Source organism: Acomys minous, assembly GCF_964271855.1.
Source record: "Acomys minous genome assembly, chromosome: 6".
NCBI lineage: Eukaryota > Metazoa > Chordata > Mammalia > Rodentia > Muridae > Acomys > Acomys minous.
This window is the reverse complement of record NC_140487.1, coordinates 88144080-88156750: the sequence shown is the minus strand read 5'-3', so window position 1 is coordinate 88156750 and position 12671 is coordinate 88144080. Positions and strand designations below refer to the sequence as shown.

Sequence of the window (12671 nt, the reverse complement as noted above, 5' to 3'; positions counted from 1 at the left end):
TGATTGGTTTATTTCAGTTAGTATTATTACATTTTCAGGGCTTAATGATAATGAATTTATAGCTTATTTCTTACTGTTGCTCAATAAAATACCACATTTCATTTACTCATTCAGATTTTGAGTATAGTTTTATTTTTTTGGCTGCTACGAATAATGTTAGGAAATTTTGTGTGCAAATTGCCATGCCCATGCATATTTTCGTTGCCTTTGGGATATACCTAGGAGTGGAATTGCTAGGTCAGGTAGTAACTCTGTTTAACATTTTGAGGAACAGCCTGGCTATCTTACTAACTGGCTGCAACATTTTATGTTCTTACCAGCCAGTGTGAGAAGTTCTAATTTCTTCACATTCTCACTAATTCTTGTTTGTTATCTACCTTTTGATTATAACCACCAGACTAAGTGTAAGGTGGTAAGGCTTTGTTTGAGATTCACAACTTGTTTACAGTCATTAGGTAAATTATTGAAGCTTTTACTTAGAGATAAATTGTCAGACTTTTTTGCTGATAAGAAATGCTTTTGGCTTGAGGATGAGCTGCGTACTTTAAGTGACCTCACTAAGTGGAACCGGTTAACCATGTTTGGTAGTGATGGGAATGGAATGGAGAAAGTGGATTTTCTTTTTTAATTTTTGTTTGTTTGAGAAAGAATGTTACATTGTAGCCCATGCTGGCCTGGACCTCACTGTGTAGCTCAAACTCTACTAAGACCTTTCCAAACATTTAGAGTCCGGGTGTATATTAGCATTTCTTTTCTTTTCTTTTCTTTTTTCCGTGACAGGGTTTCTCTGTGTAGCCTTGGCTGTCCTAGACTCGCTTTGTAGACCAGGCTGGCCTCGAACTCACAACGATACGCCTGCCTCTGCCTCCCGAGGGCTGGGATTAAAGGCGTGCGCCACCGTGCCTGGCATATATTATCTTTTCTAAACACCCAGGCCTGATAGATTTTTAATGATTTCCATTACCTATCCATGATATATATACTTTTATATAAATATAAACTAACTGCTACAAGTGGTGATGTACACTCGTCCCTAACATTTGAGAGGATGAGGTAGGAAATTTGTAAAATTGAGGCCAGTCTGGGATATGTAGTAAGACACCGTCTCAAACAAAACCAAACCTATTAGTCATTATTCTCTATCCTTATGTTTAGAATATTGTTCTATATTTTATTTTATTATTATTATTTTTTTTTTTTTGGTTTTTCAAGACAGGGTCTCTCTGTTTAGCCTTGGCTGTCCTAGACTCACTTTGTAGACCAGGCTGGCTTTGAACTCACAGCGATCCGCCTGCCTCTGCCTCCGGAGTGCTGGGATTAAAGGCGTGCGCCACCACCGCCCGGCTGTTCTATATTTTATTATACATTCAAGGTATTAAAACCTTTCTACCAGGTTTTGTGGGACATCATTTAACAACGATGATTTGGCTAGTATTTTTGAAGTTTTGTTTTTTCAGACAGGTTAGGAAATACTGCAGGGCACCATTGTTTTAGTATCAAAGTACAAGTTTGGAATCGTAATTATGCACTGTACATACTATTTTCCCACTTTAAGATTAGTTTTGGAACCGGGCTTAGTGGCACATGCCTGTTTTCCCAGCACTCAGGAGGAAGAGGCAATCAGATCTCTGTGAGTTTGCGGCCAGCCTGATCTACAAAGTGAGTCCAGTATAGCCAAGGCTACATAGAGAAGCTCTGTCTCAAAAAACAAAACAAGAAAGAAAAGAAAAAAAGAAAAGAGAGAAAGAAAAAGATTGTTTTTGAAGAGTTTGGTAAAATGACACAAGCCTCTAAGCTCGGGTCATGAGTTTGACATCATCCTGGTCTTCATAGTGAGATCCCACTTCAAGAAGCTAAGGGCTGGAGAGGTAGCTCAGTGGTACAGTGCATTTCCAACATGTGCACGGCCCTGGGTGTGATTCCTCGTGCAGAAAAGAAATCACTTTAGAGCCAGGCATGGTAGTGCATGCCTTTAATCCCAGCACTTGAGAGGCAGAGGCAGGTGGATCTCTGTGAATTCGAGACCAGCCTGGTCTACAAAGCAAGTCCAGGACAACCAGGACTGTTATAGAGAGAAACCCTGTCTCAAAAAAACCAACCAACCAACCAAACAAACAAACAAAAAAAAACAAAGAAATCACTTTAGGACCTTCTACTGCTGAACTTGAATTGAGCAAAAAGACTAGTACTGCTCTTTAGTTTCTTTGAATGCCAAGGTTTCCATATAAAGTTATAAAAAGTAGCCTTTTTGGTAGGAGCCTTTTTGGTAGGACTCAATGAAAAGGATTTAAGGGGCTGGAGAGATGGCTCAGAGGTTAAGAGCACTGGCTGCTCTCTTTATATCATGTGAGACTCAGTTATGTCTTCAGGCTTGGCGGCAGATGCCTTTACTCACTAAGATATCTCACTAGATTTTTTGTTTGTTTTGGTTTTGGTTTTGAGACAGGGTCTCATATAGGCTTGGACTCAAAATGTAGCTGAAGATAACCTTGAACTTTTGACCTTGCCTACTGGTATTATAGGCATCAGCTGTGTATGACATCTGCCTCATGGGGTACTAGGCATCAAGTCCAGCGCTTTGTGCATGTTAAGCAAGTGCTCTACCACCTGAACTGTATCTCAGGCCAGAGATTGAGATTCCTTAATCTGGGATACTACCCTCAAAATTTAATTACAACTTGATCATCCCTCATTCCTGTTCCTATTTTAATTCTTCCAAAATCACAAGTTTGTGAGGTTTTCCATCTTGCATTTATATATTATGTATATAATAAATACACATATAATATATAAAGATATATTTATAAGCCGGGCGTGGTGGCGCACGCCTTTAATCCCAGCACTTGGGAGGCAGAGGCGGGCGGATCACTGTGAGTTCGAGGCCAGCTTGGTCTACAAAGTGAGTCCAGGACAGCCAAGGCTAACACAGAGAGACCCTGTCTCAAAAAACCAAAAAAAAAAAAAAGATATATTTATATAATATATACACATATATTTTTATCTTGTGCCTATGTCTGTTTTACCTAATAATTTTCCATAATAATGTATTTCCAACTAAATATACATTTAATTGATTAGTATAGATGGGTATGGGTATGTGTCTTTGAAATATACTGACATTATCTAATATAAGCCAGAAAAGGATGTGTATGTACCTTGTATATTGTTTAGGAATTTCATATACTACATTTTTTAATAGATAAATGTCTTACTTGCAGTTATTAGAAAAGTATAACAACTGATTTAGGCCTCAGTTCTCTATTCAGAAAATTAGTTGTAGATTAGATAGCAAAGCCTTTCCACATTTGATACTCTGGTATTTCTTTTTGTTTTTGTTTTGTTTTTCAAGGCAGAGTTTCTCTGTGTCACCCTGGCTGTCCTGGACTCACTTTGTCCTGGCTTCGAACTCACAGCGATCCGCCTGCCTCTGCCTCCCGAGTGCTGGGATTAAAGGCGTGCGCCACCACTCCTGGCTTTATTTGTTATTTCTAAAGGTGAATTGAGAAAAGATAGATGGCATTAGATGGGTTGATGTGGAGATGAACTGATGATATAGGTGAGGCAAAGAATTGGGAGCGGTAAGCAGCTGGTCCAAAACAAAGGAGTTATATTTTGTAGTATATTTTATTTTATATGGTGTTTTGCCTGCATGTATGTCAGTATGAGAGTGTCAGATCTTGGAGTTACAGACAAGTGTAAGCTGCCATGCGAATGGTGGGAATTGAACTTCTGAAGGAGCAGTCAGTGCTCTTTAACAGCTGAGCCATCTCTCCATCCCCCTTATATTGTATTATTCTTTAAACAAGTTTTTCTTGTAATTGATTAAGACAATGTGTTTCTGAATAAAAACTTGGAAAATTTGAACATTCATTTGTGGCTGAGGCCTCTTCTGTCTGTCTTTTGCCTTTGCTTATGACAGTGTGCATCTGTTTGAGAAAAAATGCTTGTCAGAGCTGTGCTGTATGAAAATAGGTCATTCAATAGCATGCATGAAATAATGAAAGTTTTCATATTGCTTATAATGTGAGAATTTAGTAATTGAAACATGTTCCTGTTGTTATAGGTCTGCAAAGTTTGTTTATAAAGGAAAGGAGGGCATGTACTACATTCAAAATCGATGAAATGCATTTTTATATCAAGATTTATATAGCCTTCCCACAGTCAGGGTGTTAGAGACGCTGAGTGATAGAAATATAGGTGATGGTTTGGCTAACTGGAAAGTTAACTTTCTTTTTCTTGTTAGCTTATTTTAGATGCCTTGTTAATTGAATATTGACTTTGGAAAGAAATTATCCCACGCCAGGACTGCTCAAGTGTATTCCCTGGGAACAAGGAAATGTTCTTTAATCATGTAAGTTTGGGTTTTCAGCATTCTGTATCGATCAGGTTCAGAGTTGTAAAACACATTAGTATGTGTTTTCAGAGACTGAGAAGTATAAATGAATTGAAATTTGTTGAGCCACATATAACCAAAGCCGGCTGTTCCTCAAATGGTTAAAGAGTATTACTATTTGGCCCTATTTGTATCCCAAAGGAAATGAAAGTATATGTGCACATAGCAATCTGTTCCCAAACATTCCTAAGTCACCCCAAAGTGAGAGGTGTTACTATACCTTCCACTGAGCCAGGCCAACTTTTTATGTGTTTTTATGGAGCCTCATTGTCACAATATTCATGAATATTTGAACTCTCAGTTGATAAGCTCTCATCACTTCCTTAGAGAACTCATTTTGTTATTTACTGCTTATTATTAGGAAGTTTTCTTTTATATTTAGTAAAACATCTGCTTTTTCCTAGTGTGCAGCCTTTTGTTTTGCTTTCTGAAACTATGCGGTAGAAATCATTACTCTCTTAACGTCTAAAGATGTCAGATTAGGGCTGGAGAGATGGCTCAGAGGTTAAGGGCACTGACTGCTCCTCCAGAGGTCCTGAGTTCAATCCCCAGCAACCACATGGTGGCTCATAACCATCTATAATAAGATCTGGTGCCCTCTTCTGATGTGCAAGCGTACATGCAGGCAGAGCACTGTATACATAATAAATAAATAAATAAATAAATAAATAAATCCTTTTAAAAAAAGATGTCAAACTAATATCTTGTCTCCTCATTCAAAACACAGTCTTTGGAATTGGATTTAGTTATTAGTTTTATGGCATGTTGTTGGGCAAGATAACGAAATTTCCTGTGCTGGACCTTTCCCACCTGTCAAATTGCAGTAACAACTCAGTGAGTGATGCGGTGATCCGCCCTACGGAATAGACAGGTTCCTTAAAAAGCAGGCACTGGAATGGATTTAGTAGTATAAGAGGAAGTAGGTGGGCAGGGTAGTGAGGAATGTGAAAGGAAAGAGAACGACCTGCTTTTATGCAGATATGAAAAAAACTTAACCAACCTAACAGGGAACTCTAGAGCACGAGTTGCTGGCTGGAGCACCACGCTGCGCAGGCGTGGACAGATTCAACTCCCTCCACTGCGGGAGGCGCTGTTTCAGCCCTTGACAAATATGGCCTTGATGGGGAAGGTGAGAGCCAAACATGCCGCAGTTGGAGGCTGTTAGCTAACTGTACTCTTTTTTTCCCCCCTGCATGGCAGTTGTCTCTTGAAAGAAGAGCCAAGGAAATGCCGCTGTCCGTTCATTGATTTCATGTATTTAAACCCTTTTCTGAGAGCAGCAACTCTAAGACCCGTGGACTCTTCTAGTGGGAAAGGTAGAGGCTGTTGAGATAGGTCTCGGCCCCCGTTGCTGTAACTGCTCTTAGGCTGCGGTAGTTTTTCATCGCCTCCGCCGCTGTTCAGTCTAGATAGATAGTCCTTGCTCTCAGCTGTCATTTCTCCTGGTCTTGGCTGCTCATTAGTAGTATGGCCCAAACTTTCTTTTCTGAGGGGTGGGACTGCCGTACTCGCTCAGGCAGGAGTCGCTGCATTTCTGGATTCATAAAGTTAGGCAGGAGATTATACAGTTGTCACTCTGTGAACATCTAAGTTCCGTGACTACCTTTCCTTGTTTCCGTTTTGTGACTGTAGCTGTACTTCCTGCTGACGATGGGGGCTACTTAAGGCTGCAGAGGTTGTTACTCCTCTTCTGCCTCCTGGATACAGGGAGTCCCAGTTGTGAGTTGTAGGTCTTTGCAGTCTTAGGTGTGACTCTTAGCGTGCTTTCTATTGCTGTGATAAAACACTGATCGAAACTAATGGGTAGAAAGGCCGGAGCCGCGGCAGGAAGCAGAGAGTGATCTGAGACCGTGGAGGAGAGACCTGCTCTTACTGGCTTCCTCAGTTTGCTTTCTTACACACTCCAGGACCACCTACCCAAAGATGACACCACCTTCAGTAGACTGGACCCTTCCACAGTAACCATCAATCAAGAAAGTGGTCCATAGGCTTGCCTACAGGCCAGTCTGATGGGGCCATGTTTTAAATTGAGGTTCCTTCTCAGACGAGTATAGATTGTGTCAAGGTGACTAAAAACTATGGCATGATCTCCTACCAAGGAAAGTATGCCACTTTTGCTGGGGGACCCTCGAATTCTGGAGAGGCCAGCATTGCATGAATGAAAATCACAAACTCTTCCAGTGGACACTGGAGATTATATATTTTTTTCTTCCACTTGTTTCTAAGACCATGTGATCTTACTAATTGGAATACAGCTCTGAATTAGTTTATGTACCGCATACTAGAGCAGTGGTTTCCAACCTGTGGGTGGAAATCCCTTGGTTGACTGACTCCTTTACAGGGGTCACATATCAGATAATTATGTTATGATCCATAGCATAGCAAAATTACAGTTATGATATAGCAACAAAATAATTTTATGGTTGGGGGCCGGTCACTGCAGCATGAGGAACTGTTTTAAAGGGTTTCAGCATTAGGAAGGACCACTGGACCAGAGGATCTTACATGTTCTTACTTTTCTGATCTGGTATATCACTGTGTTTTCAGTAGGATATCTAGTACACTGCTAGTATGGGACTCTCTATTTCTTGGGTTATGTTTCTGTATGTTTATTTTCTTTGGTTTGAGACTGCACAGGGTCTCACTGTGTAGCCCTAGCTAGCCTAGAATTATCTATGTAGACCAAGCTGGCCTTGAGCTCCCAGGGGTCTCTCTGCTTTTGCCTCTGCCTTCCCAATTCCTTATAATGGAGATTAAATTTCAACACATGGAGCCTTAGGGAGCATACTCAGACCATATTCAGACCAGAGTAGGTATTGTGCAGGCCCTATGCAGTGGTGCTAGTTTGGGCTCTTAGTGGCTGGAAAGAAAATCCTATACTTAAGCTGGGCGGTGGTGGCGTACACCTTCAATCCCAGCATTTGGGAGGCAGAGGCAGGTGGGTTTCTGTGAGTTTGAGGCCAACCTGGTCTACAAAGCAAGACCAGGACAGTCAAGGCTACACAGAGAAACCCTTTCTTGAAAAACAAAAAACAAAAAAACAAACAAAAGAGAAAGGAAGAAAGAAAGAAAGAAAGAGAAAAGAAAACAAGAGAAAATCCCATACTTGTAATAATTATCTTTTCCTGTGAGACTGAAATCACTGGTTGTCATGGTTAGTTGAGTTTTGTTTGTTTGTTTGTTTGTTTGTTTGTTTGTCGTCTAGACACATGCTATGGTCATCTAGGAAGAGAGAACCTCAATTAAGAAAATGCATCTCTCCACTGAGGGAGGCAGAGGCAGGCAGATCTCTGTGAGTTTGAGGCCAGCCTGGTCTACAAAGCAAGTCCAGGTCAGTCAAGGCTGCACAGAGAAACCCTATCTTAAAACAAACAAGAATGCTAATCCCCAGTGCCTAAAAATAGTTATGCCAGACACGGCACATGCATGTGATCCAAGCACTTGGTGGAAGGCTGAGGCAGGAGGCAGAGTAGTAAGTCCGCAGCCAGCCTAAGTTACAGTAATGAGTACCAGGCAAGCCAGGGCCACAGAGCATGACCTAGCCTTAAACATTTTTTTTTAATGGAATAAAAAGGCAGGCATGATGGCACATGCCTGCAGCCCCAGCACTCTGGGAGGCAGAAGCAGGGGGATGTCTGAGTATGAGGCCAGCCTGGTCTACAAATCAAGTCCAGGACAGCCAGGGCTACACAGAGAAACCCTGGGGGGCGGGTGGAGAGACTGATGAGACCGACCCCCTAACCCCCCAAAAAGAAAGAAAAATAAAAGGAAACAAAAAGGGAAACTATTAAATGAGTAAATGTTTACCAATAAAAAATAAACAAACAAACAAAAATATTAAAATAAAGCATCTCTCAGACTGGCCTATAGGCAGGTCTGAGGGCATTTTATTGGTTAATGGTTGATGTAGAAGGCCCCTCCTCCCCACCTTAGGAGGCACATCCCTGGGCAGATGGTCTTGGGTTGGATAAGAAAGCAGGCTGATGAAGCCATGGAAAGCAAGCCAGAAAGTGTTCCTCCATGATCTCTGCTTTAGCTCCTGCGTCCAGGCTGCTGCCCTGACTTCCTTTCATGGTGGAACTGTGAGCTGTAAGGTGAAATAAATGCTTCTCCACATTGCTTTTGGTCATGGTCTTCATCATAGCAGTAGAAACCATATTAAGACACTAGCTCTTCTGTGATAGAGAGGGTGCAGGATGGTCAAGTAGCCACCTAATAGCTCGTTGATTGACGTTCTATGTTGTATTGGGAGCTTGGCAATACTTAGAAGTGGGTGTGATAAATGAGACCATGCTTTTTTCTTTTTCCCCATCTCTATTTCTGCCATAGTGACCTAGTCATTCACGTCTTCACCTTCCCAGTTGTGAGGTTGCGTGTGTCAGTTGAGCCATTTTGTACATATGGTGGTTCAGTGGCTCTTCTGCAGAAATTAAATGCTTTCTGGTAAGCACAACACAGGAAACAGATTTTCATGCTTTGTGCTCACTTCTCTATGGTCATGCAGTTGTTTGTTTTTCTTACAGTATTTCTCTTTAAGCGCCTGTGACCAGTTGGCCAGTCCACTTGCTGTTGTCTATGAGTGTGTGTGTTCTCTTCCCACTTTTCTTTCTACAAAACTTCATAACTACATGCATCATTTAAGGACTTAGGGAGGTTTTCTTTTTTAGTGCCAGGGTCGCCATTAAGTTTGGCTATAATGAATCTACTTTTTGTTCTCAGATTGCATTCATATACTGAAGTTTTTCTTTTTTCCTTTTCCTTGTGTTGATTCTGTAGGATCCTAGAGAACTGTAGGTGTGAGCTGAGGGAGTGCTCGGATACTGGTAGTGTCTGTCAGGAAGTCCTGGCTGCTTGCTTGTGTAGCTTGTGTCCTTTAGTTCTTTTTTATTTCAGTCTTCAGTATCTTGTTTCCATCTTAGAGTGGGTTGCTGCTGAGTTCACATGCATTTGAGACTTAGAGGCTCCTATAAACTTAGCTTATTATGAAAAGTTCTGAACACTTGATGCCCAATGATCAGTCATTCTGTCTCTTACCAAGAGCTGTTCTGTTAGCATGGCTTTCCTAAGAACTCCATCACCTGCATTGTGGTTTTACCAGTTCGTCATTATTATTTTCCCATGTGTACTTGACAGCTTAGCAGTGGTTCTCAGCCTGTGGGTGACAACCCTTGGGGAGAGTCAAACAATCTTTTTACAGGGATCACCTAAGACCATTGGAAATTTACATTACAACTCATAACAGTAGCAAAATTACAGTTATGAAGTGGCAACAAAAATAATTTTATAGTTGGGGGTCATCACAACATCAGGAATTGTATTAAAAGAGTCTCAGTCTCAGCAAATAGGAAGGTTGAGAATAACTGACTTAGGGACTTCTTAGACTAAAGCCTAGAATTCTGCAAAGTTATTTTCCACCCAAAGCTGGTAATCTGTTGTGTCACCATATGGGCCATCATACTATCCTATATAAAGTGTGTTGCCTTAGAATCTGAAGAAGTCCACCAGTCACTGTGGGGGGAATGCAAGTAGTATCAGTGTGATTTGGAGGGTTAGCACTGGTGTGATCCTGACACTGGACTCCTACAATTTCACTGAGATGACAGAACTCTGAATACAGTCACCCCGTATATTTGTGAACTCTACATGCATAGATTTAAGTGACTATTCATCAAAAATATTCAGAAAAAAAGTCTACACTAAGCATGTGTAGACTTCTTTCTTTGCTGTTATTCCCTGTGACATAGTATCACGGGTATTTACATATCAATTATATTGTACTAGGTAATATGAATAATGTAAAGATGGGTTAACAAATAACAAGACACACACATTATGTGCAAATACTATACCATTTTATATAGGAGATTTGAGTATCAAGAATTGGGCATCCATGTGATGTCCCAAAGAGAGTACTAGAACCAATCACTCACCATATGAAAAGTGTTTTCCCCTATCCTTTGGAATATATTTATCTTCCAGGTCATTCTGAATGTTGGCCATGCCACTGGCATGCCATTGATGTTGTGGACAAATAGACTCCAAGTGTGTGTTTCTTTAGATAACAGGATATGTGTGAATCAGTGGCTCAGGTCCAGGGAGTGGCTAGCAGCTACTGAATCTTTATGGGAGCAGTCACGCCCAGTCTCTAATTTGCTTTGAGTGTATATATTTAGTAGCACTGTGATTGACTGTTTACTTTTCTCCTAATGGCATTCCATCCCATTAACTATCTGCACAGGTCCCCAAGGATTTAGCTTATTAGTTGTTGCCCACCTGTTAGCTACTGTGGTAGACTCACTTCTAGTGTTGTCACCTGGTTGTTCTTGCTTCCGTGCCCTCATTCATAGTCTTATCAATGAGCCAGACCCTGACATCCTCTTTTAGAAGAAAACCACCATCTAACTTCATTGCAGGATATTTGATTCCATATTTGATCCCATTGTGAACCCTGAGACTGAGAACTGAAAAAAAACCTGTTGTGATGGTGTGGCCCTAGCACATACCTTTAATCCAAGAGCTAAATAAAGTCAACCGTAGGTCAAGAGGCACATCAAGCAACCAGTCAAAAGAGAGTGAACATAAGTAAACAGAAATGAGGGACACTGAATTGAGGGTATTTAAGACAGCATGGAGAAGGAGATAGAGCCTTTCTTCTGGGATGTAAGCTGAGTAGGAAGGTCAGCTGGGCGATTTCTCTGCCTCTCTGAGCTACTGGGTTTTCACCCCAGCATCGGGCTCCTGAGTCTTCATTGGTAAAATCAAGCAGTTGGGATTTCCTTAAAAACAACCTAACTTGTTAGTGATGTTACTGCCTCTCTGTGTTCTTGATGGCCTTGGTGAATGGTCTGACCTTCCATAATATACCCATTCTACTAATCCTCTTTTCTTATCCTGTCCTCCACTCTGCATTGTGAATTCAGCCATTTTACTTTTTTTTTTCCAGGCTTGTAAGAGCCATTCTAGCCACAGGGTTGTACCATCACTTAAGTCTGTGTCACAGTTAATTTCTGAATCTTGAGACAGTGTCTCTCCTGCACTCCACTCCTCTATCCCTTAAACTTTACCTCCGCCAAATGTTTCTGTTTCTTTGATAATCGGTATTAAAAATACAGCCCTATGAACATCCTGCATCCTGCTGGTTTATACTGGCTAGTCCTTGAAGGTTTGTTTGTTTGTTTTTTGAATATATATTCTTTTTCTTTTTTTCAGGCTCAGCATATCCTCCTCAGGGGTATCATTAACTACTGTCATGGCAGCCAGAAGTGGAAATGAGAGCAGACCTGGGGGGTGGGGTGGGGGGACATGACATGTAAGTTCAGAGGAGGAGGACTGTTGTGAGAATGCCTTCTCTGGGGAGATATAAGCAAATGATGTAAGCCAATGTCTACTTCCTTCTAAAATCCCAGTGACAAACCCCAAGTCTTACTTGCTGAACCAGTGAGTTTACTGGGCTGAGCGTGGGTGACACCTGAGGCCACCTGACTGTCTTACCCCGGCGTGAATGATGACTTCCTTCTTGGATAGAGTTCTCCTGCTCTCATACTCTAGTACCTCTTGAGACCATGGGGCAACATACATGTACTTTAGGATTATATGCATGTGGCTGAGAGGTGTGGGAGGAGTGAGTGGACTCTCAGGTGAGGGTTCAGTGACTCCCTCGCTCCTCCTTCTATGAGGGAATGTGGACTGCCAGAATGCGAGGGTCTCTTGGCGAGTAGTTACAGCTGCACTGACAAAGGTGACAGCTGTCATGTCAGGATAGCATTCTGCATCAAGGACAGAGGCCTCCGAAATGGAGCCACATACTGTGGGGAGTGCTAATTCCTTCCTGTAGATTTGGAGGAGTCAAAGAAGATAGACTGTCCTCAAGGGCCACCGTCTTAGGTGTGCCTAGCCCATCTTCCAGGCAGTTTCCTAAGCTAAGATCCGCCTGACCTGTGCATAACACATTTGCCTGTAGCGAACATTTAGTTATCTTTCAAACAGTGGTCTCAAATGCCCGGGTTTTCTCTGTGTTTCACTGCTTTCCCACTGTAGTGATAAGGATCTTCGTGTGCTACCAAACAGTCTTAGTTTTCAGTCATTTTGTTAGTGGCCCTCTCTGGGGAGTGAGTGCAACAGAATCGCTAAGCTCGCTCCGTTGTCCTTGTAACTCACACTTTCCAGACTTAACACCAGTCAGAGAATTCCTTTCTGAGAACATTGTCTGAAGTCACATCTGTAAAAGTGTCATTGTTTGGACCACCAGCTTGTGCCAAGGACTCTCCATACATGTCTC

At 41.6% G+C, this 12671-nt stretch overlaps 1 protein-coding gene across 4 annotated transcripts in view; it reads left to right on the top strand.

The window, feature by feature from the left end:
* The window catches only part of ZFYVE9 (zinc finger FYVE-type containing 9), a 119398-nt gene that overhangs the window by 5618 nt on the left and 101109 nt on the right, over positions 1-12671 (top strand). Inside the window, exon 2 of one of the 4 annotated variants that reach the window (XM_084784536.1) lies at positions 4244-4351. The exons of the other annotated variants lie outside the window; for them this stretch is intronic. The gene's annotated coding sequence lies outside the window, so the exon portion shown is untranslated. The remainder of the gene's footprint in view (positions 1-4243; positions 4352-12671) is intronic. 4 annotated transcript variants of the gene reach the window in all.